The following is a 22,278-nucleotide window of genomic DNA, read 5'->3' as shown; positions in this document are numbered from 1 at the left end:
ATCGGACAAACCGTGGCATCGTTTGAAACTCCCACAGTAATCACGATTGAAGTTCCTCCAGCGACTTTCCGACCGCTGTGCCCACCCGTTTGCCGTATTACATACAGCGCATTAGCATAGCCTACGTGGGTTCAAAACAAAGCTAATGAAACGCCGCCAGAGCCCACACATGTTCAGTGTAATGTACTTGCATGGACGTTTATATGCGTAAGATGGCCGGCTCGTGTCATTTTCAGCAACGCCGCGTGTATTGGTGGCCGTGGCGTGGCTGTACACACTTGAGGGAACGCATCAACGCCTGTATTAATGTGTGCGCTGGGAAAAGCGAGAGAATGAGTCGTTTCCCTAATAGCCGCACTTATCGACACAACTTCCCGTCATACAAGAATCCCCAACCATGCCACTTAATGTGTAATATTTTCGGTAAATTGGCACACGGTTATTTCCATCACCCCACACCACACACACATACAAACTTTGTCATGCCTCGGATAAACATTCCCATAATCATCACAGCTCGCAACAGGCTGATCCGTGTCCCAGGGTACCAGGATAAGTGCCAACATAGAAATAATCGGTTAATTACCGTATTGACGGCATTTGTCTTCGTGGCGTGAGCGAGGCAGCTCTGGCAACAGATTGATTGTGTTAAGACGAAGCGGGTGACGGCTGAGACACAGCCATGACTCTTACAGCGATTTCCTATGGTTGTGAAGAAGTATTAAAAAAATGCATGATTAATTTTTCAATTTCTCTCTGTGGATATCTAATAATTGTGCCCATAGATAGCCACAGGCACTTATTAAACATTAAAATGTGAACAGAAAAAGTTAGAATCAGAAAGATGGTATTTTGGATTGAATAATGTAAAATATCTGTAGGGCAACGGCGTTTATTTTTAAAATGTTTTCCACCAACCGCAATGCCCGTTCTTAATTTCGAGCTCTTATCGCCGAACTCGACGATATATTTATTTTTCCCCCTCATTGCCGAATACAAATTTCTCCCTAACCTTTTAATAACTGGCATACATGTCGGTGATTTTATTAATTTTTTTTCAAGGGGAATCATTAGAAATGTCAGTCGCCGTCTGCCCAGATTGTGTTTTTTAATTGGTGTTCGACTCCAGCGGACAGACAAGTCCGCAAGTTTTTATTTTTAAATTCCAGTTATTTTTCTTTTGATAATTAGTTTTTGCGACGACCGTCCCTTGCATCTAATCAGGTCCTTGATCCGGTGGAGGGTGTGTCGCGATCACGTGCGTGCTCCTCATTAGAATGGGCGACGCCTTCCCTTTAAGAAGCGTCAGAGGAGGTTCCACATTGAGGTCTTACTCCCCCCTCTCTCTCTCCCCCTATCTTGTCTCCTTCACTTTGCTCACTTCCACATAATATCATCTTCATCTCAGATAGCAGTGGCACCGGGGGGACGGACAGGAGGAGGGGGGGGCTTTGGGGTGGTACGGCGCAAGCTGATCAAATTTGGCGTACGCCGACACCGAGGCTTCCTCCTCCGAAGCGAAGGGAATGTGTCTGGAATGGCTGCCTGAGCTCCTCCAGCCCGGGCCCAACGCCCCGGCCGATTGAGTGATTCTGCCTGTCACAGGACTAGATAACCACATCAGTACATACTCTCTCCTCGCCTCAGCTTCTCATCAATGCACAAACCCTACCAGGGGGCTGGGGGGCGGGCTTCAAGTCCATAGTGTGAATTCCGTCTCGCCTATAGCCCGGGCACTGTCACGGATGGCTAGTCGAGAGCTTGACCGAGATTGTTAAATATTCACCCCCCCCAAAAAGAAAAAAAACGAAAAAAAAAAAAAAATATATATATATATATATATAAATATATATATATTTATTTTTTATTTTTTGTATTCATATATTTGTTCAGCACCACTGTCAAATTGTCAGGATTGTATCCACACAGTCATTACCCAGGTTATAAATTGGCTTTCATCTTCATTTTTTATTAGAGGCCTCTACAAATATCACTATCAGAATCCAGCTTCAGCTCCATAATACCGTCCAGGCTGAAGACGGATTGCCATTAGCCATTTGTGGCGTATTTATCTCCATCAGAGAGTGGCTTGAGCCCCTCCGTCTCGGCACTCGAAACCCAATGAAAACAACGAATGGTGTCCTTATCGCCACTTTTTTTGGAGTGAGAATCAAGATAGGCGCGGAGGGCGGCGAGTTATTTGCGACCGATTTAGAGGGAAAGAGGAGGCAGGATATGGACACCCGTCTCACATTACCACTCACCACGCAAGGGAGAGGGAGGGAGGAAGGGAGGGAGGGCGGAAAGAAGAGATGGAGAGTGAGAGAGGGAGAGAGAGAGAGAGCGAGCTTTTAATCAGCGGAGGGCTGTGTTTCTATTGTAAAAGTGTCAAAAGATGTCCCTTAGCCCTTCAGCGAGTGAAATCTGGCCAATTCCTGTGGTAAATTGAAAAGGAAGGCCTGTGGGACTTGGAGGTGGTAGTGGCAGGCGGGTGCATTCACACCCAGGTGGATTATCACATAGTCTCCTCTGTGACGCTACCTTTTGGCTCAGCTCTCTCCCCCTGTAAGGCCAACCAGATGCGACCAAACCGCATCAAGAAATGGCAGCCCCAACAGCCGCTAATCGCCAGAACACCCCCCCAACTCCACGTGTTCATAGTTCCCATGCAGCCATGCTACCGAATTATAGCTTGCGATGTGATGATCCAGCAAACCACCACATCACCCTGCTCCACACGGGCACCACAGCTGCATGTCTCGGCGTATCCAAGCAGTCAGTCTGGCTGGAGAAAAAAGGATCGCTTCCTGACAGGTGCATTGTGGGGAGCGACATATCCAGCCTTCTTTTTGCTAACTTGCCACCACTTGGCGAGCAAATGGGGGGGGGGGGGGGGCATAAGTTAAGTCCCTTTTACACTACAGTGACAAGGATCTTGGTATTTCACAAGCTGCGAGCAAGGTATAAATGCCACAGGTGGGGGATCGGAGCCAAAAGCTACTGTCAAAAGACGGGGCACACACTTTATGTACAAGTCATTCTCTCCATAGGAATCACTTCACTAGGTCATCCTCTCTATTCAAACGATGAGGATTAACTGACTAATGCTTATCAAAATCTACAGACATACAGTTGTTTGGCTGATCCTTCTAACTTTTAAACCTAATGCTACAACTTATTCTTTCCCCTCGTTTCCAGCAGAAGCTGAATAGAGCAAGTAAAGCCTCATCAAAATAATTATTTTCATTCACAAAGACATGAGAAGGAGCAACAGTGAAACCTACCTAATGCCACAAGAGAGAATTTTACGGCAGCGTACTGGTTATAGTAGTAGTATAAATAACAAAATATATATATTATTATCCTTACAAAATAAATAATGATAGCAATGACAATTACGATATATACAGTTTATTGGTGAACACCCAGGAGACGGGTCCTTTTTTGTTTTTTCTTCAATGCCTTTCTCTCCTTCAGTGCTCTTTCTATACCCTCCCACCCTCCCCTCACTTCCTGCCCGTCCTCCCTCTTCACCGGCCCACTATGAATCACGGGAGACAGGACAAGCAGTGGGAAGTCTTTGATCGACAGGCACGGAGTTGTAGCCACGGGGCGACTGCACCGCTCGGACTTGTCCTCCTGCCAAGCACTAATTACAAATAACAGCCCAGATTCAGGACGCGCGGCTTCTTCTCCTCAGAACCCAGTTCATGCGATCCAGATCCTAAGATCTGTGCAATATCTTTAAGATTCCCATTCGTTACCCAGCTCAGTTAGAAGTAAGCGAACAAGTTCGAACACTCAGTTGAGTTGTACACTCTGTGGGCAAATATGTAATGGAATTTAGGTTAATTTTTTTCTCGGGGGGGGGGGGGTTGTTTTCAGATTGTACTAGCTTCCCTGTATCAGATTCTGACGGCTGTTTTCCCCTAGGAGTGGATGCTTTAATTTGAATAACCACAAAAGCGCCTTCTCTCGCTTTGCGGGGACATCAGTGTCCCAAATGAATAAAGAGGTAAATGAGCCCAAATAAACCAGGTAATTACGCTGAACCAGTAAATGAATGACCCACTGACCCCCAATCCTAATTGATTCTGTGGACGTAAATCATATTTGTCGCCCCATTTTGATGCAATTTTTTGGCGAGGGGGGTGGGAGTTCGGGGCTGGGATGAAATTTCTATTAGTTCTTTTTGGCGTGTGTATAATTGGTTTATCTGAAGAAAAAGAGAAGTACTGGAAATGTGCTTCAAACATCTGCGTCTGTTCTATTTACGAGCAGGGCAATTATACTTGGCAGCCGAAACTTTTCTGGAATGATGTCATAGCGCTGAATGAGAGCAAAACTCCCCCCGGACTCATTATACTGAATATATATTTTTGTTCTTGTGTTTATTGTTCAGAAAAAAAAGTATGTTTTGTAACTGGCAGAGGAGTTCAATCTCGCCCCATAACCAAATTATGCAGAAATATGAAAAGGTTAAACCGCCGCGACTGTGTGGCCCTGATTTTGACACGACAATGTTCCGACTCACAGGAAGCCGACCTTAAAAACACCATGAAAAAAGCAAAAAAACAACCAAAAATAACAAACATTGTAAATATGCGACGGTCACCGAGCATGTGCGATGACTTGTTTTACTGAACATGTAAATTCTCCAGTGATTCACCTCCCAATGAACCCCGCCAATGAGCCATTCTTGCGCCGGCCTAAAGACAGAGGTGTGTTTTTTATGACTAGGTGAGGCACGTCTTCTCCAAGGCCCTTAAGCACTGTATCCCTCTACCCTCCCCTTTAATCACTGCATAAGCCGCTCTCATAAACTCCATGAGCTGTGTATCCTGTGTGTATGTGTGTGTGTGTGTGTGTGTGTGCGCCCTTCCGCGTTTGCCCCGTTTTTTAAACGTAATCAGCACAAAATAAAATGCCGTTGTGAGATGGCTCATATTAAGGGGGGGGGGGTGATTATTGGTAATAAATACTTTTTTTTTTTTTATATACATACTTATTACGGAGGCAGTTTGCTTCTTGCGCTTAATGAGAGTAATTTGATTTGCTTGAGAGATTACGGTTTCCTAGAATTAATGCGCCAATCCCCCCATTCCAAGACAGAGTGAGATCTAAGATTCCTTCACAGGTCGTGTGCTGCTAGATGCACCCCTCTCACATAGCGGCTAATGGAGTCGAACAGCAGTCTGTCATTTCCCCAAACCCCCCCCCCCCCCCCCCCCCCACACACACACACACACACACACACACACACACACACCCTCCCTCCCAGCCACCACCCCTCGGCTCTATAGGCCACATGCCCTTGGTTCCTGCAGTGCTTGTTGTTTGGGCTACTCCGAGGCGTCTGCATTTCACCTCAGACTCCCACCCCCCACACACACACACACACACACACACACACACTTTTTTGCATCTCGCTCGACCCAAAAACCGGAGGCGGGATGATTTGTTGTACCCGCAACGCGTCGGATCATTCTGGGAATTATTTTACGTCTGGGGCAGGCTGCCCAGTTAGTGCTGTTTCAAAAAACATTTGCATTCAGGTTCTTTCAAGGTGTCATCTTTAAGAACTGTGTTTGTTTCTCTCTGCTGTGTCGTTTGATATTTCCCTCATGTTCTTCTAAGTTCCTTCAAGCTTTAAGCACATAACTTAATTTGCAGCGCGATCATCTTCCCCCGTGCAACGTTTATTGAAGCCTCCAGCTCATCAGCCACCGCCCCCCACACACACACACACACACACACACACACACACAGACGTACACCTCAAGCCGAAGGTGGCTCAGACAGATTGAGGACTGCCAATTTTGCCGCCACGCTACGCATGAGAATTAAGTCCAACGTAGGTTTCAGAAACTCTTATCCTCAAAGGGCTCTTGCCACAATGGGAAAATTTTAACTAGCCAGTCGTGTGTTTTTTACCCAGTGAGATCTCTAATCCCAATTCCGGCCAATTAGAATCGGACTCTTTCCACGACTCCTGCCTCTCTTGTATTTTTTGCCCTTCTCCTTGGTATTTCCAGTATTAGTGGAGAATAGAGAACGGGGAAGAAGGAAGAAATACATAAAGAGAGCTTCAGACCCAGTGTTTGACTCTATGATCCATCGCAGTCCAGTTTTGACAGGTGATGTGTCTAGACCCTGCTGGAGATTACTCCTCTTTATGGCCAAAGCAATCAGATTTTTTTTTCTTTTCTCTCTTCTCTTCTCTTTATTCCTGCTGGCGTGGGATCATATTACCCATCTTGGAATGACTTCAGTAGAGACACCGCTATTCCCAGGGAACTGTCTCTATCCCCACCTGCAACTCAATCCATAGCCAATTGGACCGGCCGGTGATTTATAGAAAATCCTCTCCGTCGGAGGAACTCTCACTTCAGACACACTGGGAATTCTTCCTTCAGCGTCCTTACGATGTGTCTGGTCTCGAGTTGGCGCGGTTGAAGGCAGAAGGCGGCAGTGGGAAAAGATGCGCGGTCAAAAGCCCCGCCGCAAAGCCCGATCGGGGGGGGGGCTACGGCAAGAATATTGCTTGAGCCGAGCGCTACCGAAAACTTTTTATGCCAAACAGCAGTGTATTGTGGGAACAATTACTTGACAAACTCAACGGGAGGCCTTGGGAAAACGAGGCGAGGTGGTCGTTGATGCCGTCAATCCAGGATGTTACTTATCTATCTCTCCCGGAATTGTTGCCATTGTCTGTTCCTTTTGTTATTCCCATAATTGCCATTACTGACAATAGCCATTGTGAGCTACTGCCGTTGTTTAGATTATTGATTGGCGAGATGTTTTGTACAAAGCGGTAGGGATTTGGTTTTAAGGTGCAGTGTGAGAAAGAGGTAAGACCACAGAGTTAGCCACGGTGATGGTTGTGGTCGTCTGTTCCAGATCATCGTAAGCGGCATGTGCCCCTCCAACCCCCGCACGTGTTTTTTTTTTTTCCCACTCCCTGAAGTGCTCGCCGTTGGATTGGCGCACAGACGGCCTTCATCTGCATTCAGAACGACTAAATGGAAAGGTTTAGGGCGGGTTTAGGGGGAATCTCGGGTGCATCGCTGAAGTTGAGTCCTCCCGTCTATGAGAGCGACTCAGACGGCTCTTCCCATTCTAAACAATATGATTCGCACATGATAAAATCTGCTCACAGCCTCCAAGGTCTCACGCTGGGCTCTTTGGAAGCGCCCACTTTCCCAAGCACGGTGCCCACGTGCACAACCTGGGTGATGCAACTCCTCCAACAGAGGTGCAATCGCGGGGAGGGTGAATCTCTTGCGAAAGTCCGTCTCTTAAGTACCCGCCGCTCACCCCCCGCTTTATCACGTCCGATGGAAATGAGGACTGAATGTAACTCCGGGGCAGCGGTACGGCATGGAGAAGAAGCAAAGGGCGGGGGTGGAGGGCGGCGGATGAGGAGATCTGCCCACACCACGCATTGTTCCCAGCTACATCACATTTCCCCTCCATTTCTTTTCTTTTTTTTTTTTCTGTAAAGAAGTTTGAAGCTCCCCTTTTTTCTCCCCTCTCTCGCTCATTCTCTGTCTCCTGTCTGCCACCTAAATTAGGCCCAAATGTCGATTTGCCCCCCCGTCCCCTTGAGCGGAGTCATTCACAGGGGACGCTGGAGCACGATGCCGGGCAATCGAGAGAGAGAGACGTAGAGACACATACAGTGATGGAGAGAGAGTGACATGCGGCTGTGTGCTGATAGACTTTCCACTGGAGTGGATGAAATCACACCAGGCTAGTGGAGTTGATTACCCCCAGTATGAAAATGCGGTATCCTAATGGTACATATTTTCACGAGGCAGCCCGGTTGCCTTTTCATTTTGCAGCTAATACGTCTATTCTTATGAGTCATTTACTTCTTTAATTACCTTTAGCAGCAGATGCACAATGGTGTATTAATGGGAGTGATTTTTACTGCCACTTTATCACACTGAGCCTGCGAAGTTGAAAGGCGTAATTGAGGCGGAAGAGCAGCTCGTGAGGGGAAACAATATTGAGTTGACGGCTCCTCTTGTACTCCGGGAGGGTGTTTATGAGTTTACACCGCACTAAACCTGTAATAAACACAGTATTCGCTTAATAACCGCTGAATGGCAGGGGATGGGGAAAAAGCTTTCCACCCAGAGCAGGCTCACTAACAGGAAGCTGTGTGGGTGTGGGTGTGTGTTGGTGTGCATGTGTGGTCATTTACATATACCCTTTAGGTGCTGTTGCATGCCTGTTTCTTCATCTCTCTCTGTCTTTGCGTATGCCGGTGTGACAAAATAAATGTTTGCTGGAAGTGTCCACTTATTAGCTGTGCACCTGTTTGCTGCATGTGCAACTTGGACAATCTATGTCATTTGCATATGTGTGTGTGTGTGTGTGTGTGTGTGTGTGTGTGTGATTGTGTCTCTCTGTGTGTATGTTTTGTCTGCGGTTTTGTGTGCTGTGCTTTCCTGCAGTGTGTGATTTTCGATCCGCAATGGCTCTGAATAGGGCTTCTTCTTGGGGCTATCTGTTGTTAAGCTGCTGGCTAAGCAAGGCTGGAGAATCCAAACAGCGCAGTGCACAGCAAACGGAATCTGTCAGGGCCCGTACGGCCAGGATGACCTCTCGGGGAGTGTGGGGGGTTATTGGTGAAGGACGAGGAGGGTGGGGGTAAGGGGTCTCTGTCTGGGGCTCCGAAAGGGCCCGCACTTCCTGGTTTGTGGCACTGTTTACCCTCCACTCTGCCCCTGCTCTCTGCCCCCTCACTGGTAATGCACAGTTAGAGTGAATCCCTCCAGTTATTAGCCCCATGCTACTTTGATGCACATGTTGCAGTGAAAAAGGAAAAAAAAGTGTGTATGTATGTGTGTGTGTATATGTATGTGTGTGTGTGTGTATATATATATATATATATATATATATATATATATATATATATATATATATATATATATATAGTGGTACTTTGACTTACGAGTTTAATTTGTTCCGTGACGGAGCTCGTAATTCAATCTGCTCGTATAGCAAATCAATTTTGCCCATTGAAATGAATTGTAATGCCATTAATCCGTTCCAGCCCCCAAAAAAACACTCCAATTTTTTTCTGTTGTTTTTAAATAAGAAAAATGTATTTATAAATAAGAAATATTGTATAAAAACATAATAAAACACAATAAAAGAGAATGTGTAGATCATTTTTGCCTTCTCACAGATGATGCCCTCCGTCACGCTATCTCCTGCAAGCTGCTTCTCCGTCAACCACACCAACAGCAGATTCTCCATCTTTTCATGGACAGCGGTCCGCAGCTTAGACATTATTTTAACTCCCTTGGCTGGCGTAACACCCTTTATCGTCTCCTTCTGCTCCAGTATGGTACATATGGTAGAAGTACTACGCTCGTACTGCCTCGCCAATTCCATCACACGCACACCTCGCTCATGTTCTTCTATTATTTTGCGCTTCAAGTCAATGGACATCATCCGCTTTTTCTTCTCAGCACTTTTTCGGACCCATGGTTTCGTAAAAAAAAAAAATTGGCAAAAGAACTGGACAAAAAGCACAGAACGCGAGCACAAAACACAAAAGCTTCCACCCTCAGGTAACCACGTGGGGTAAAGGAGTGAGACGCAGGATGCTGGCCGCATTCGCTCGCCAGGCCAACTAGCGGCGGCACCTGAAGCTCGTAAGTCACATTTTTGCTCGCAAATCAATCCAAAAAATCGACGGAACGATGACTCGTAACTCGGAAAACTCGTATGTTAGTGCACTCGTAACTCAAGGTACCACTGTATGTGCATACAAAATAAATAAATAAAATGTACAGGAAGAAAATAGCATAAAGTGTAGATCACCTAAAGTAGTTCTGTAATATATTTGCATATATGTGGGGATAACCTACAAAAATAAAATTGAATAAGTAAAGGAGCAAAAGGAAGAGAATATCAACAGCAATATATCAATAGCAACAAGCTCAAGACAAACTTTTCCTCATTCCGTTCTCTCTCTCTACCTTCTTCCATCTCCACTCACAGCTAATAGCTTTGCTCCCTTCTCTTTTTTCTTACATTCTCTCATCCCCTCCCTGCAGACACACACAAACACACACACACACACACACACACACACACACACACAATCCATTATTTCAGGGCACCGCCTTACCTGTTGCCGGGGGTAGGACAAACAAGAAAGGGGGGATTACATGGACGTCTGCTCGGCCCTCGTGTGAACGCGCAGCCCGCCTTGTTGTTTGAATGCAGCTATTTGAAATGTTTAGTCTTGTCATAAATATTAATAGATGAGTTGAAAAGTGCGGAGAAAGGAAGGCAAACCTAATGGTTTGAAGTGGGTATAAAGCGTTGATTTATTTATGTATTCTACGTGAATTAGTTTGGAAATCTAAACAGCGGCTGGAGAGTGTTGTTGCGAGGGCCTGGTAATGCGCTGGGTTTGAGCACAGGGGCCTGTTTTCCATATGGAGTGGCTTTTTGGGAATGGCGTTAATTATATACTTAGGGGGGAACCAGTCTTTATTCCTGCTTTGCATTGCAGATACATGTCTGTATTACGAAGGATAAAAAAAAAGCCCTCAATTAATCGAAATGGACAGGAATGATCTATTTTTTTTTGCTTATCTGCTTTAAGTATCTATTTATAGATTCTGACATGTTTAAGAATATGCATACACATAAAACATATTTAATTGCATGTTTCCACCCCAGCCACCCTTTATCTGCTATGGGTCCCATTGTGAACAATGGCTATCGGTTCCAACCCCCCGGCTTCTGTGATTTCCCTGCCACTCTGCACAATAGCCAAGGTAATTTATGAACGGGGCGGCCCGGTCTGATTGAGAGAAAAGCAGCCGCTGGTGTTGCGTTCTGGTAGCTGGCGAGATCAGAAGCTGAACTCGGGGCCCCCGTCTGCGGATACCACAGGGGAGCGGAGGGCTGCCTGTTTCAACAGAAAGCGGCGCATGGTAAATGTCAGGTGGGTCTGGTCATGGGGTTCTGTCACAAAGTCAAGTCCATAACCTTGACATTTAGGCTTTTTTCATTTTTCTTTTTTTATCTTGGTGATGAACCTCCCCGCTGTGGGGCCACATAAGCCGCAGGGGGCCCCCATGTCCACAGAGCGGGACTGCATTAACGGCTAACCTATTAGCCGTGTTGTCGCTGGCTGTCTCCGTGCACCCGCTCCCGCCTAATAAACCATCCCAGTAAACCCGGGCCGCTGAGTAAACATGCAACAGAGTGTCCACGCACACACCTACACACACACACACAACTACTGTAGCCTCTCTACGCAGAGGGGATCAGGTCACACCGGCGTGCACATCTTCCAGCAATTAGGAGCAATCTGTTGGAAACCAGTTTACGTTCAAGGTTCTTCCCTGGGCCGCGGTGAGATGAGGAGGAGGCGGGCAGTGGTGGACAGCCGCCCGTCGTCTCCCACAGGCCCAACTCCCACCAACCCCCAACAGTGAAAAAGGCATGCGTCTATTACTTCTGCGATGAGCCGTGTCTCTCTCCCACCTGGCCTCAGTCGACCTTTGTAGGAGGGATGAGTTCACTCCTCTCTCCCCGCCCCAGCGGCAGGTGGCTTTTCGGGCCAGCAAAGTGGAGGTGTACGAGACAGACAAGACTAGACGGATACGTATGTAGCTGTACGGAGCGGGTCCAGCCCCCCTGGCGGCCGCGGCAGCGGCGTGGGGGGAAAGGTGCGGCGGGTGATTGAGCAGGGAGCAGACTTAGCTGTGTGGCAGTGCTCTGAGCGGGGATTTGTATGACACCCAGAGCTGGCTTTAGCAGCAGGAGATCCTAAAGCCTGTAAATAATCCACACATGCAGACTGCACATAAAGACATCCAGTACTTAGCGATTCCCTTATCGCAGCTCGATAGCCCAAGGACACAAGAGGCGCTCCTGTCTTCATTCACTAATACACTGTGAAAGTAGATGCCGATAAGACGCCTTTTGTTTATTGAGGCAGCTCGGTTAACACAAGGAAAAGGGTGTGAACTTTGAACATATTTGAAATGAGGCAGAGGGAGTGGGGGGTCGGCGGTAGAGAAAAGGGGGGTTGCAAATGACAACGATACCAAATTGTGCACAGTCGCCGTTGCTGATAAGACCCTGTCAGGTGCTGGAGGGTGTTTTCTAATCAAAGGCACCTGGAGCGTTCGCTCTGCCTTTGGTGTGTGTGTGTGTGTGTGTGTGTGTGTGTGTGTGTGTGTGTGTGTGTGTGTGTGTGTGTGTTCCTCATCCCAACATGCACAGCGTAAAGCCCGCCTCCTCTAAACAACCTTGTCTTGTCGCTGTTCTCAGGGTAACCCGGTCGCCCAATATCATTATCTGGCTTTGAACCGCCGTTTTTTTTATTTTTTATTTCCGGGGGGGCTCTGTATGTGATCAAACCCACCTAATACATCTCTTGATTTGCCCTAGTGCAGTCTCCCTTCGTCATCGTTGGCCCCCCCGCCGCCTCCCCACTACGCTCTGTGCTTCTGATGCCTGCCGCCTGTCATCGCCTGCCAGCGTATCACAGGCATCTGGAGCTGCCTCTCGCACTGCTGCGCGCATGTCTATCGGGGCCTCGAGTACCTTTTTTGAATGGGAGATCAAAGGGAGATAAATTCCAACAGAAGGGGGAGACACAGACACACAAGGGTCGGGCGGGGGGAGGAGGGGTGACGAGAAGAAAAGTGGGTGCTGTGTAAACATGACAGGGATAGCTCACAATGGGTCTTTCTGTCCCCGCGTCCGGGGGGCCTCTCTAAGCACGCTGGCAACTTGCGGCAGCGGCCTGGTTAAAATACGAAATATTCCAGTGGCACGTATTCCTCAGCCGGGAGCGGGTCCCTCGTCCTGCTGCTCGTTTTGTCTTTTCATTTCGTTATTTTCCTGGTGACAGCTCCTTTGAGTCGTCTCGGGTAAATTTTCTCGTAAAATCTCGTAAAAAAACGTCACGTCGTGGCAGATATCGCTGACCGAGAGCGTCGGATACCAGTCCTGTACTATGGACGTTCCACTGCACTGCCGACGCATTGTATTCTAATGCACATCGTATTCAAATGCAACTAGGTGCAACGCCCTAGTGGGAAGTGGAGGAATTGCAAGGGCGATGCAAGAAAATGAAAGTTTTAAAAACTAAGTAAGCTTTTAATATCTATATTTTAAGCTCTAAGCATGGGACTTTTCCCAATTAGTTCTGGTATATGGGGTCAGAATTATATCTTAGCTCCTCTAAGCTATAAAAAAGGCCTCACAGCCACCCACCATTCTCGCAGCCGTATGACACCTGACGACCTCAAGAGAGCTCCGAGCACAATGCACCGCAGCCACAGAAGATCCCTCAACCCACAGGGAAGCAACACCCTGGCATGACCCCGAGGTACACAAACCAATCCCAGAGAGCACGTAGTGACCCTGCATCCCTGAGGTGCACACATTCAACCTACCCCCATGCGCAGGCATGAGACGCACTCGCAAGCGCAGAACCCAGGCCCCGTGACCTGCATACCGACATGGGGCACCCACGCCCACCAATGCCCCGGGCAAAAGCGAGGCCTACCATACCGACCAAATTTCCCACCTGGCCACAAGCCCCGAGCGATGTTGGGGCACCCCATCATCTACCCACCTTGGGTGAACTGATCCCTGCCATCGCCCACAGAAAGCCAGACATTCGGCCCATCCATGACCGGCAGCACCTGGGCACCCACAGCAGAGAAGCCATGCAGCGGGAGTAAGGCCCAACCGACACCTCCCGCTCTGCAACCCATATCTACAATGCCGAACAGCCACCAAGGGGCCCTGTAAAGCACCAGTGGGGAAACCATCTGGCACCAGGGGCAAGGCACCAGGGGCAAGCTGCTAAGACCCGAACACAGCCAGAAGGAGGCCCATCAGGTCGCCCCCCCCCACACCAACCCACCAGCGCCCCACCACCCAGGAAAGCCCAGTGCTCAATGTGTGCTGTTTGCATATCAAACCCGAGTCACCCCACTCCTCCTACCCCACAGACCCAGGTCTGGTGGTGTGTTGTTTGGATTAGGAGTTGTGTGGGTATGTATGTGTTCTAAACTAGTATGAGTAATATTAATATTGCAGGACAGTCGTGAAGCAGGCCTCGGCAGGAGCGTGACGGCGAGATTTCCTCCGCCTGCCACATCCCTCCCCACATAGCTTGCACACCACCCATCCTGCAAAGCCTTGGACTATTGTGAGACGTATGTACTGACTTTGAGTTCCAGCACTGGGAGAGATGGGTGAAGCACAACCAGATCAACACAGGAGTGCAGCAGGCTGGGCAGCAGCCACGCGGACCCCACCCCGGACCAGACAGTGTCCCAGCGCATCCCCCCCAACCCAACCCACAGTGACCCGTGCCCCCAGCAGGCCCCCTGACCAGCTGCTGACCAACATGCTGACTACAGAACAGGCAATGGCCCAGAGCCACAGCCCAGCCCCCCCAGCGACGTGCACACCGAGAGCACCACAGAACCGACACTCAGAAACAAGGTGCGACGCCTCCCAAGTCGCCCCCCCCCCTGCCGAAGGGATCCTGCCCCGAGCACACCCGGCCAGGCAAATTTAAATGTTTAGATGTTGTTGCAAATGTAATCTGTTGCTGACACTGCAATTTTCCTCCGGGGATGAATAAAGTATCTATTTCCATTTTATTTTAAGATAAAAAAAACACCTTTTTTTTTTTTTTTCGCTTTATTTATTTATTTGTTTGTTTATTTGGACGATGACATGAGGGAAGAATTCCCAGAAATGTATCTCTTCATCCCCAACTTTGGGGACTTCCTATGATATCCTGTTGACTCAACGCTCTTTGTTTCAACACCCGGTTGTAAACCCACCCAGGCACACCACACACACACACACACACACACACACACACACACACACACACACACACACACACAGTCTGAGTGTGTCATCAGTTACATGGCAAAAGAAAAACAGAACTCTTTGTTTATACTTAAATGTGCTTTCATAACCGCACCTCAGGCGGACTGAAATTTAAAATCTTCCTTTTTTTCCCTCTCACTTTCCTCAGACATGATCAGCATTTAAAGTAAGAATTGTTCTTAAAAGTCTAAGCTTTAGAGTGGATTTAGCCACGTTGGGCAGTTAAACGCAACTTATTAATGTGATATGCTAATAGACTTACTATACTTCACTTCCTTTGTTTCTTACTAATATAATTGATAATTATAGTATAGGTATATAGTTGGTGATCAGCATAAAATGTGATTTTTAAACTGGAATTTGATCCTAGTTATTACAGGTGTGTTACAGTTAAGAGCTAAGAAAAATGTCATCAAATGCTATTGCCAATTTTTGTATATTTATCCTTAAAAACTATTTAGTTGGTGAATTCCCTTTCATTTCCACTCTTTCTCCTTAATTTGGTTTGCAACTTGTGGTATTTAGTGATTCACGCCCGACCCATGCTCCTGTGCAAATTGTGATAATATTAAGACTCTCAAGACTCTTGCTGAAATCTAAAATTTATGTGTAAACAGTGAATAAATGCACGCAGTAGGTTAGATGAACGGTTCTATCTGACGACATCTGACTTGAAAACTTGTAACTTATTTTCCTATACACACGCAATCGTTAGTATCTAGCTTCGCCCAATATCAACTCCTAGAAAAAACACTTTATGATAGCTTGATTTACTTTTATTGAGTTGTTGTGTATAAGTCACTCTGACTGAGTGATTCCAGGTAAGACACTTGAAATTTGAATTGTAAATATTGGTTTCCTGTGGAGGCAATTCTCACTTGCGTACGCGTGTTCCGAATTGATCTACTACCCCGATGAGTGTGCTGGGTGGGGTGGAGGAGTGAGGTTTCCCTCTCTCAAATTTCAAAGCGGAGTGATTCATACCTGTATCTGACACGTCACCATTCCCTTTGCAGAGAGAGAGACATTCATACTACTACTCTATGTGCCATAGGATCGGGCACGGCCGAAACACTTGTAGCGTAGCTCCTCTTTCCGTTCTTTCTAGCCTGCGGTCACATTTATGCCTCATGAGGTCATCCCTCAGCCTCATGTTTGGGAGGGTCCACAGCAAACGCCTGCATGTATCCACACACAATCACAGCAGCCCACTAGACAGCTGCACACCCCGGTCGCTAAAGCTAACTTCCCTGTCGGCCGTTTTTTTTGGGGGGGGTTTTTTTGTCTGCTGCTCAAATATCCACTCTGTCATCTCACCATCTCTCCAGTTCTGGCTTACATTGCCCGGCGAGCTCAGATCTCGCCGAAGGAGCTAGAGAATCGCGCTCTCTCTGTCTCGCCGTCAGATGGGACGCTCTTTTGGCCGCGTCCCCTGACTGTTTGTTTAATTGTGGGAGTAATCGTCTGAGGGACATGGAAAGAATGAGGCCAGTTATTTACCCAGATGGTTTACTGGTGGAGGTGTGAGGGCCGGCCAAGCGCGCTGTGGGAACGCCAGCGCTTGCTTTTCTTGGTATCGCCGGCCCGTTTTCATGACCACTGTTTTTTTCCCCCCGTGGCTTCTCTCTCTTTCCCTCTCTCTCTCTCAGGCTCTGTTTGCACTGGATGGCATGTTTGATTATTTATCGTGAGGGAAGAGGGAGTAGCTGGAGCAATAAACATGCGACTGCACCGTATTTTGTTTTCCACTGAGAAGGCCGTGTCCTTTAACAGATATTGGAGGCAGCCGTAAAGCCTTTTGTTTGCTTAAAAAAAAAAAAAAGTATTGGGGGCTTTTGGGGGACGGGGGTTGGGGGGTGGACTGAGTGAGAGAAAGCTCAACCTCCCTCAATCGGCGTGTCTTTGGCAGTATGTGTTTTTTGCTGCCAAAGCGCAAACTTATCGGGGCTGAATATTTTCTCAGGCCTGTCGCTGCTTTTTGAGACTTTGAGCTTTTCTGTTTTTACGTGAATGGATTTGAGTGAAAGGATGGCGGGGGTGATGAAAAGAAGGCCCGTATTAGCCCGTGGGCCAACACCGCAAAGGAGTTTTATCGAAGCGCTGTCCAGAACAACAAGTTTATCTCTCTGTTCTCAGGCTCTACAAGTGGCGCAGCAGATCCTTCTACATCAACAGCAACAACAACAGCAACAGCCCACCCACCTGCAGCAGCTGCAGCCTCAACAGAGCGCCGGATGCAAATCTCCCAAAGCCGGTGACAAGCAGCAGAGCCTGCAGGTACAGCCAAAAGTTTTTTTCTTGATGTGAGACAGGGACCGCCCGCCGCCAGCAGGGGGCGCTGTGGAGTGCAACCCCTCCCTTCCCAGGGGGTGGGTGAAAAAAGACGCGTGGCGAGGTGACAAAGCATTTACTTTATGTTGTCGTATTTCATGTATTCTCCCCGCCCCTTCCCTGGTACTGCTTTTTGAAGGGGAGCGGCTCTGCATATCTAATGCAATATTTACGTTAATTTCAGATCAGCCGCCCGAGCTGCCGGGGTGATGCCTATCTTTGTTTGAACAAGGAGGGGTTGTTTGTTTCACTGTGAAATTGCAAACGACTTTGGGGTATATTTTAGTAATTAATACGGAGGCCCTGTTCCCATCATCCGTGTGTATATATAATATTTAATACCCCCTCTTTCCCGTCGGGAGAACTTTTTAATGAGGTATTGTAGCGGCTAGGTCTAATGTCAGGTAGTGAAAGGGCCTCTTTGTTGTGCAGATGTCTTCGGAATAGCTCCAGAGGATGAAATGTGACTGTGACGACCTTTCGGTTGTGTGCATATTTGTCTGGATTCGAATAAGTTGAAAGGGATCAAACCAAGCAGTTTCCCCCGGCCCACCGAGAGGATCGCACGGCGGAGGTCAACAGAGGGGACCGCGGCGGGCGGATTCCCCCTGTACGAGCAGGTTGTTGGTACACAGCCGAAGTAGCGTGCCGTCTCCTGCAGACAAAGGCAAAATTAAAATTCTAATTTATTAATGTATACGGAGAGCTTGGCCAAGCTGTCACTCAGCTAGTGAAAAGAGAGAGAGTCCGCCCACCCCTCGATCGCCCCCCACCACCACCACACCATCTTTCGCTATATTCCTCTCCATAACCAGTTCATGCGAAGGGATCCTCCCAGTAACATTGAGCTCACGATTTGACAGGAGAGACACCCCCACATAAAAAAGGATCACCAGATGAGATCTTCAACCCCACCTCTCTTTACTTGTGTAGAACGACACCCCTAGTGGCTTGTTCTAAAAATCTGAAAAATAAAAACGTAAAAAATTATATCAGTATAGAAGATCATTAGGAATGGATTAAAAAGAAAGATCTGATCTCCAAAGAAGAGCCACCACCCTACGGTCCTTGATCAGCATTAAATGGTTGTTTGGGTGTTTATATCTCACACAGGGGTCTACCCTCTCCTCCTCTCACACACACACACACACACACACACACACACACACAGATGTTTCTATTAGACGCCTGGACACATCTGCCGCATATGCTGGCGGGCCGAGGGGCATTTCAATCAGCCAGCGATACGCAAACGGAGGGCGACGGCGCGGGCTCGGAGAGCAGCTCAACATACTTGACTGGTCAAAAAGGCCAGTAAATTAACATTGACAAAATGACACGCGTAATTAAAAAGAGACCACGGCGCTTTTTAACTCTATCTTTTTTTTTTTTTTTTTTTTTTTGCTCCGCACCTCACAGTGGCGCGCACGGGCCGAGGAGAACCACGGCGACTCCCGCCCCGCTAATTACCATTATCAGCCGAGTGGTAGGGCTTGACTCATTAGTTCCATGTGCATTTAATTAGAGGCAGGCTGAAATTGGATTTAACTTATTACTTTTTCATGGATCACTTTCTTGTCATCACTTCAAATTGGATTGCAGCCCCAGGTAACTAATTATGCCAGCCACAGGATCAGGAGTGGAGAAATAGGTAATTAGGAACAACACTGTCGGATCCTCGCTGATAGTCCACACGTCGACGGGGAGGAGCGGTTGGGGGAGGCAGTGAGGGAGGGTGTGTTGCTTACGAGGCCCGCCGGGGTTAACTATGCCACGCCGCGAGGGATCCCAGGTAGGCACCCGACCTCCGATGGGTGGATTAACGCGGCGTGCAGCTGGGCTGAAGCTGTTGTGTCGACGTGTAATGCTCAGACTAGACTCGTTCCCCACACTGGTTGGCGGCTGCGGTCGGCCTTCATTATTCATGTCGCCGCTACAGCGTGAGGTAGGGCCAGGGGCCAGCAAGGGTTCTCGCCCCCCACCCCCCCTCGCAAACACGGGCTCGTCATCTGTCCCTGGTACATTAAGTCCGTACTGAAATGTCCTTGGTAATTCAGTGCAAAAGGAGCAACTGTGACACTCTTGATGGTTGGCCTTTTGTTTTTTAGGATTGAGCAATTTTAGTTAGCTTTGGGTTAAAGGATAGGCACTGTTTTTAAGGGTTAAAAGTTTTGAACCCAGGCCTTATTAAAATGTTTGTTTTCCATCATCCATATCAGTTCATAGCGCAACCGCTGAGCACTTTTCCGCTGTTTCAAAGACGAGAAACTCACATTATAGTGACATATATATATATAAACACTATAGTGTATTTCTTAATATCACATTTATTTTAAAACTACTCTTTTGCAGTTGCAGTACATCCAAGTGGAACATTGGCTACAGTAGGAAGGAAGGAAGCAGTGCAACTTCCTGAATCTAGTCACATTAGCGCTGATGTCACCATAAGTGCAGATTTGCAGAAGTGCAAAAGAAGTAAATAAAATGCATGGTCTGTGGCCGTTTTTTGCTGCTGTAATGAATATTGTGAGTATTCTGCGTTTTCGAAAAAGGATCTAATGGCTCATACACAGATCCATTGGCTCTGCCAGAAGTCATTCAAGTCAATGTAGAAGCCCCGTGACAGAGCATCAACGCAACCCTGGTCCCTTAATGGCCAATGTGTGCGTTGGCATCCGAGTGACAGATCCCTTGAGAAATTTCAAATTCTGCGTTTATGATTTATATAAAAGTGGTTTGATGGACTTCATAAGTCACCGTGTCAGTGTGTCCACATTTTTGGGAGTTCATTCAATTATATTCCTCAAACCTTCAAAACATTGATGGGTTTTTTTTGCCATTTTTTTGTCAGTGCATGAGATCCGCCAATTCTCTTTAGGATTCTTTTACTCATTTTTCCTCTTTCTTTCTTTCTTTCTTTCTTTCCCTCCCTGAGACACTCACACAGTTCCTATCCTATCCCCTATGTTCTGTTGAGGTGGGGAGCGTTAAGTGCCAGAATCCAGCCTCTCCATCTGACAGAATGGACAGAACCCAACGGTCACCTCTCCCTCCGATGTTGCTGTTTTTTTGTTTTTTTTTGTTCTTCTTTTCTTTTGCGCAGTAGACCCTTGGCGTTGTCCTGACACATGTACACCGCGGCGCTCCAATCTGTAAGTCATTAGAGCAGTGGGCTGCGTCCTGGCAACTGGAGCCCGGCCAGTGCTCGGGGGCTGATCCGAAACAGCGTTCCGAGGCGATTGTGGCCAGAGTGGGCAGACAGCGGCAGCCCACCAGCGAGGTGACAGCGGCTAAGCCCGGCCCTCCGAGGCCAATTATTTATAGCGTGTGTATATTGGTATAATCTGAACCTTTAGCAAGTTTCATCTCTTTTTACATCAGCAGCACCATACGTTAGTGATAGGAAGCACGAATAAATGGAAGCAAAGTGCTGAGAAGCACCTGCCTTGAACCTGCTTCACGAAGCAGCAGTTTGAGTTCTGTTGCTTTCAAATGTCACATTTTAAATCCTGTGGTGGAAAGTAACGGAGTGTAAGTACTTTTTACTTTTTACCTGGCTGAAGTACCTTTCCTCCACTATGTTTCTAAGCAAATACCTGGCATAAACATTATATTATTTGATATTATATTCATTATTTTTCTTTATATATTCATACATTTTAAAATTTTGTGAAATTTTATTGTCATTTTTTTTGATTATCATTTCTTCACGTTCATTTTATTTATGTATCACAAAAGCAAGAGGAATCAATAAACAAATATACTTTTACATCAGCATATTTGTACTTCTACTTTAGTAAGTCTCTGTGATTCCTGTGTTCCCCCTTTCTTTGCTCTCTCCCTCTCTCTCTCTCTCTCTCTCTCTCTCTCTCTCTCTCTCTCTCTGATCCTCATGGGCAGCATTCTTCTCTGCTTATTTATTTGTTGCCCTTTGAGGATGGAAGTCCGGTGGTCCAGTTTTCACGGCTTTATTTGGTAGCTTAGTTATTTTCTCCTTTTTAGTAATTTGGGGAGAAGCACTGGATTGGATGCTTCTCCTCCTCCTCTTTGTTGCTTGGCCAGACCTCCTTACTCAAGTTCAAGAGATTATTTGTCACATACACTTATATACTCATATACACTCGTTGCGCTAAATATTTTGTCCATTTGAATTGTTTTTTCTTTTAATAAAATGTTACTTTCTTTCATTTTATAACTCGGTTTGGTTACCTGTGTATGTTACTGGCCTCATGATTTGGGCCTAATATTTATTGTTTGAGAGTTTTTTTTTATTAGTTCAGTGCGTGGTGATACCCCAAAATTGGTTTCATGTCGCTCAGTTCTCTCAAGGATTTTTTTGTTTTTTCGTTTTGATTTGTAGTCCGTCTGTAACCCTCCCCTTTCAAAAAGGCATTTTCGCTCGAATCCCAAATTTGTTTAAATTAGATTTATATTTTTCTGACACGCTCATTGCTCCGAGGTGATCCAATCTGTCGGGAATGATCGCACAATGAACACAACACCGGGTTCCGTGTCCACACAAAGAGGGGAAAAAAAAAAAAAGACCCGGGACCATTGGGCCCTTCTTGCGTCTCTTGGCCTCCGCCCCTTGTTTTCCTTGTCATGTCGTAAAAATGTGTTATGTGTACCGACAGATGAGAACCAGGTTTTAGGGGGATAATCCTGTCAGAATGAAGTCATCCTCTGTCTCTCTCCCATGTGAGACACTGAGTGGGGTGGTGACTGTCTGCTCCTCTGCAGTCACACCGCTTGGAGCCCCCCCCCCCACACACACACACACACACACACACACTTTTTCTTAATTTGGAGCCCTGAGCACCCCCAGCCCTCCTCCATTTCTCACTTCCGCACTCCTGCAAAAACTGTCCATCCCCCCACCCAAATGTTGCACATTTGAATCATCCTCTGGCATCCTCTATCCTGATGTCAGCCATGTGTTGTTGGAGTGATTCACGCACCCTTTGGGGAGGGTCAGCGGCAATAAACACTAACAGACACGTGCGCGCTCTCCCTCTCCCTCTCTCTCTCTCTCTATCT

At 47.1% G+C, this 22,278-nt stretch overlaps 1 protein-coding gene across 1 annotated transcript in view; it reads left to right on the top strand.

The window, feature by feature from the left end:
- foxp1b (forkhead box P1b) overlaps positions 1-22,278 on the top strand; it is a gene marked incomplete at its 3' end in the record, with an annotated part of 80,746 nt that overhangs the window by 9,297 nt on the left and 49,171 nt on the right. Inside the window, exon 2 of the mRNA XM_079999982.1 lies at positions 17,047-17,187. The remainder of the gene's footprint in view (positions 1-17,046; positions 17,188-22,278) is intronic.

The sequence above is a fragment of the Zeus faber genome, assembly GCF_960531495.2.
Source record: "Zeus faber genome assembly, chromosome: 5".
Lineage (NCBI taxonomy): Eukaryota > Metazoa > Chordata > Actinopteri > Zeiformes > Zeidae > Zeus > Zeus faber.
Note: the sequence above shows the minus strand (reverse complement) of the source record. Positions and strands in the feature narration are given on the sequence as shown.